We start from the raw sequence: 6,289 nt of genomic DNA on the forward strand, positions 1-6,289 counted from the left end.
ATATATATACATACACACACAGCTACCATTTAGTACAGTAAAAAATGAACCCTAAAATTCAAAAAGCTGCTACTTAATTCAATTTAACTAATCCTATGACAATATCAATAGGACTTGGAAACTAATATTTGGTAATGGAAATGGGGCAAAAGAAGAATATACAATTTTATAATTTATTTTATTATTCTCAAACGGTAGGGTCTAAGGGTATATAGATATATATATATTTTCCTATTTAGATTAATTATTATAATTATAAATGAAATGTTATCATTGATAGAGACAATAGAAGTTAATTAAATGAACCTTCAAATTTTAAATATTGTAACCACAGTCCAGGGTGGTGTTCGACTCATTCAATAAGGTTATCCCTTTTATTTTCTATTAGGTTTATGGCTAGCGACTGTCAGGTTATCATTCAATTTGTGTGGAAAATATATTACAAAATCTTCACTTCTCTCATCCTTTTGTGTTTACAATTGTGGGATATTTTACAATTTATGAATTGCATGGATTTATGGAGTGACGAGTTCTTCTTTTATCGCTTATAACTAACCACCACTAATTTATAGCATCCGTTAGGATCTTTCATGTTATTTTTCATTTAAGAATTTAGTGTAAAGTTTATGTATGATTTTCTTACGACCACCATTTAAGATTGTTATCTTTGTAGCATACTTTGAAGGAAATCACTATTTCAACAAACTATCGTCCGACCAGCTGCTTCTGACGCCTCAACCTACAGTCAACCATTTCAAAATAGGGAAGACTTACGTAAGACTCAATTCTTACATATTTTCATATACCACTCAATTTCTACACACTTATATACTTATCTGCATACATCTCAATTCATTTATTTTCAGCACTCGGGGAACTCGAACCGAGGTTGAAAAATCGACAATGATGCCAATAATGCTTGATCAGTCAAAGGTATAACGAAACAACCGACAACGACGCCAAGAGCACCCAATCACTCAAAGACATAATGGAACAACAGAAAATGATACCAAAAGCGTCTGATAGGTCAAAAACATAACAAAACAATCGACAACGATGCCAAGAACACTGATCAGGTGCAAAATTACAAGACTCCCTTTCGGACCGAGCAATTCTAAGACTCCCTTTCAGACCGAGCAATTCTAAGACTCCCATTCGAGGTGAGCAACTCTAAGACTCCCATCCGGGGCGAGCATCACCAAGACTCCCCTCAGGGGTGAGCAACTACAAGACTTCCCTCTGGGACGAACAAATATAATACTCCATTTCGGGGTGAGCAACACTTAGACTTTTTCTTCGACGACCGACACTTCCTCTGATGGCCGACTTTTCCTCCATTCTGCCATCTGAACTCGACAACTTCCTTCCAACAAGAAAAATGTCATAATGATAGACCCAGCAAATGACGACAAGGAAACATGAACAAAGCACAAAAAGCGTCGAGTAGGGAGCATCAGAAGCAAATTATGTATTCAAGACTTGTTTGATTTATATTTTTTTTTTGTTATTATTGTAATTGCCACTATCAAGGAGCAAGAAAATAAGACTTAATATGTATACTAAGAAATGGTCTGCACGGATCTTGAGGCAATCCAGTAGTTAGCCAGCTCACTTCAGTCGACCGACCAAGCTCTCACTCTCGACCACCTCACTTCAGTTCACCGACCAAGCTCTATCCCTCAACCATCACAATTCAGTCGACTGATCAAGCTCTCTCGCTCGACCACAACATTTGAGTGGCTAGCCAACTCTCTCCCATGACCAGCTGGATAGCCACGCTAAAACAACCATCATCTTTAGGAAATTCACATTTAAGCCACTAAATTTTTTTTGTATTGAACGCCATCAGGACTAAGTCAAAGAAACGTGAGCATGAAAGCCCACATCGATCTTGAGTCGATCCAACGGTCAAAATAAAAAAAAAACATCTTGAGTCGATCCAACGGTCAAAATAAAAAAAAACTAAAATATCATTTGCTTCTCTTTTCAAAGCATAGCCAAATATGTAATTTTTGTATCTTTTACCCCTCCTATCTTCTATAAATAGGAGGGTTTCATGATGTAAAGGGGGGACATTTTTTAGGAGCACCCCTCATTTGTAACTTCTAGTTTTATGGAAAAAGAAAGAGTCCACGAGCCCGAGACAACCCATTTTGAAAGTCCTTCTCTTCTCTTTCGATCACCTTTCCTCGATCCAACATTTCATTCCTTGGGTGCGATCTACAAAACAGGTTTGGATTCAACACGAATCATATACATTTTCATTAAATCTATGACAAAAAAAAAAAAAGAAAAAGAAAGAAATGGAAAAGATGGTTCAACTTCTGAACCACGTTCTCAAGATCGAGTATGAATATCTTATGCAATTATTAAGAATAATGAAGAATAAATAAGAGATGAGTTATAAAATGATGACTGCAATATAAAACTTCTTTTTACTATAATTTTTTTGGGAATTTAAAAACGTTACAAGACACAGAAAAAAGTTTTAGCAGCATTCATGTGCTTTTTAAAAACACTGTCAAAAGTGTTAAGAAAAAATCACACGAACCTTCTGCTCAATTTTTGTTTCTCTACAGCAAAAATCACCCGCTCGCGTCCTTTCTCCCATCTCGCCTTGCATGAGGACGCCTAATGCAAATTTGTATCAGGTGTTCAATAACAGGGAGCCACGTGGCAATTTGGGCCCACTGCATACACGATTCAGGTCCGGGTTGTCATGTGGTACCCTGTCATTTGACATCTGATGCAAATTTGCATCAGGCGTCCTGATGCAATAATTTTTCCTTCCAATTTGCCCAAAATGATCACTTTGGTGACCGAACTCTCAACGATGCCATCGCGTTTAGAGGAATATGTGGGAAGGCAATGATAGGATCAACGTCGTTGATTGTTGGAAAGCAACGACGAGATCGCCGTAGTGATACAATGTTCTCCTCCTTCCGCTCCGCTCCTACCGAAAACCATTAAGCCAACAATGTATCACTTCCAATTACTTAAACATCTTCTTCGCTATCTATAAGATATACTTGACTATGATATTCTTATCACACATGGAGAACCTTTTCTTCAAACTTTATAGGATGTCGACTAGGTCACCGATGTGGTAAAGCACAAATCTACTATCGGGTTTTGCTCAATGCTTGGTAAGACTCCTATCTCCTGGACATGTAAGAAACCACAAACAGTAACATGGTCATCTACGAAGGCGGAATATCGAGTCCTAGCTGTGGCTACAGCTGACATAATATGGCTTTGTCATCTTCTAACGAAGCTTCGGATCTCTCAATCGCAACCGACAAAACTTTTTGTGGTAATATCTCGGCCATGACACTCCCCAACAACCCAGTCTTTCATGCCAAAATGAAACATATCGGAATTGACTATCATTTCGTCTATAATCACCTTCAAAGGGACCACATCACGATTCACAACATTTTTACCTAAGACCAATAGGTGACATCTTTCCTAAAGCGCTTAAGGAGCATTGACAGATACCAACCAAATCCCATATATTAACATATATAAATACACAGAAATTGAGTGGTATGTATGTAAATATTCATTTTAATAAATAAATTATGTTAATTTATTTTTGCATTGACATCTATTCTTTCATCACTGGTATTAATAATACACCATAAAAAAAAAAAAAAAATTGGACATCAAAACATTCAAATATTAAATAAAAATACAAAATAAAAATTAATTTTTAGGAAAAACTTAACACCATTTTAATAAAGGTGAAATTTCTAAGTTAGATTATAAGAAATAAAATCATACCAACATAGTTTTTTTAAGAAAATGTGACCATTGTCATCTATTCAACCATCTACCCAATGCCACCTAATTTGTCTTCTTACCCCACACCCACAACCCATCATTTCTCCCCACACAAAGCTCTCACTCTCTCTTACCCACCCCATACCTCTTGTACTAACTATCATTGACATGTGTGAGAATGAAGTTTTCAACAAATTAAGTAGTAAGAGAGCAATTGCATGCTCTCATAGTCATATATCATGCTAGCATATAATTGGTACAACCAGTTTACAATAGTTGAATCACCTCCAGTTTGTATCTAATTACTATACATTAGAGTAATACAGGAATATCAATATCACAAAGTTTCATGAAATTACATACAAATCTAATTGTTTTGGTTTTTCTGAGTCTTATAGCGTCATGGTTCTGCCAAACTTCAGAAGCAAATTGTGCCGACCACAAACTAGACAATATAAAAATACAACAGATGAAGCTAGATTGCTTAGTAATAAAGTTTGTGGTATTTGTGAAACTAAATGCCATATCAGATCATCATGCTCACACGATCTATTAAATAATTGACAATAGATTTTTGTTTAAGCACTTCTATTTCAATTTCTTTGGCAAATTGGAAATTACATCTTGTTTCAAAGATTTAAACATAGTAATGTTGGTGCCATGGAGTGAAAAAATTGTTTTGAGTCATAATATTGCGAGATTATATGATTCTCATTGTGTAGCCTACCCTGATTCAGTAAGCTGTGATATACATTTATTCACTACTTATATACATATGTCTCACTCTAATATAATGATGCCTATTATACTTTTTTCATTAGGTCACCACTTTAAATGTTGTTTCAGTCCATTGATGGTCAGAGAATGGCTCATCTCAAGCCCATGTATGATCAAAGGCATGAATATGAATTGATTAGATTTTGTTGGATAGATGCAATAATTGTAACTATATTTATGGAATCTTGGTTGTCAGAGACAAACACCTTTCATCTCCCAATAAGAAAAATAACAATCATATCACAAAATGTCGAGTTGACGTTAGACATTTGCATTGACGGTCCTGACTTTGTTGGTCAGCCAATTATTTTAGTCAGACATAGATAAAATTTGTGGCCTGAGAGATATGAAGATCTACTTGGGAGCCGTTCGGAGGTCAAAATCAAATACTATCAACCATATTGCCTAGGAGCTACATCTACATTCCAAATATGCTTACCACTTCGTCAGATACATTAGAAACTTAGTAATGATTCTTAATTAGACATGGATAATATTCAATACTTGTAGCATTTTTGAGTTTATATTATTTTTGTATTTGAAACCATTTTTCTGCGAGATACTTGAGGGTGTGAGGTACATCTTCAATATTTACCACTTTTAAACAATTTATATGAATTCTCAAAGTACTATTTAGGTGGAGATATATAGAGCTATATATTTTAGAATATTTATATGAAAAACTTATGTGAGGTCTCCAAGCTTATTTGTGTTTATATGGCCGGTTGGCTTAACCTCCTTCTGGTTTGGATATGGGAGTACTTACATGTTGGTAGGCCAAAGTTTGATACCTCATACCTTAAGGAAATTGAGAGCAAGAGTCTAAGATATATATATATATATATATACACACACACACACACACACACAATAAGATTAACATAACTTACTTTACTATTATTATTATTATTTACTTACATTTTGAAATGAGTTTTCGTTATAATTACATAAGATTTTAGAATGTATGAAAAATGTGATCCACTGCAGTTCAGACTTATAGGGATGAGATTTATGTCTTCTTACAAAGCCTAATTATTTTCTTTTTTTTCTAGCTTCTGTATTTTTGTATGTTGGTAATATTAAATTTGATTTTAAATAATCCAAATTAAAATATTTTTCCATACATATTAATTTATCAACCACCAAAAAAGTGGCATGATTTTAATTTCTAATTAATTCTATGATGCAGCAAGGCACATCAAAATCGAGTAAACCATATTTTCAGAAATTACATAAAACTCTATGTTATAGGTATTCTGCTAGTGCTCTAATATGCTGTAACTAGATGCAAAAAAGAGATATTTCAATCAACATAAATCACTTGTAAAAATTATGTGAGTATGATGACATGTTCCTGGTCGGAAAAAATGCACATGCTAATCCCTCGCTATTTAATTCTACGTGAAACATCTAACTAGAAATGTTGAAAAATTCGTACTCATATAAGTTGATGATAGTTGGTATCGATGGATGTTTATATGGTCGTTTGAGAGGGAGGCAGGGAGGGAGCACTTTATTTGGAGAGAAATGGGGATAGGGGCACGAGTTAGGTGGCATTGGGTATAGAACAAGGTAGGTGACAAAGATCATAATTTTCCAAAAAATTATAAATATAAATATTCTGCATATATACATGTAACAATTTTGTGTGGAGCAAACACTCTGCCGTCCTTCTCAGAATCTCTCGGGGGTGGAACTGGCATCTTTTTCTTAGAGGGTAAACTGCCCC

Source organism: Phalaenopsis equestris, unplaced genomic scaffold (genome assembly GCF_001263595.1).
Source record: "Phalaenopsis equestris unplaced genomic scaffold, ASM126359v1 Scaffold000002, whole genome shotgun sequence".
NCBI classification, from domain to species: domain Eukaryota; kingdom Viridiplantae; phylum Streptophyta; class Magnoliopsida; order Asparagales; family Orchidaceae; genus Phalaenopsis; species Phalaenopsis equestris.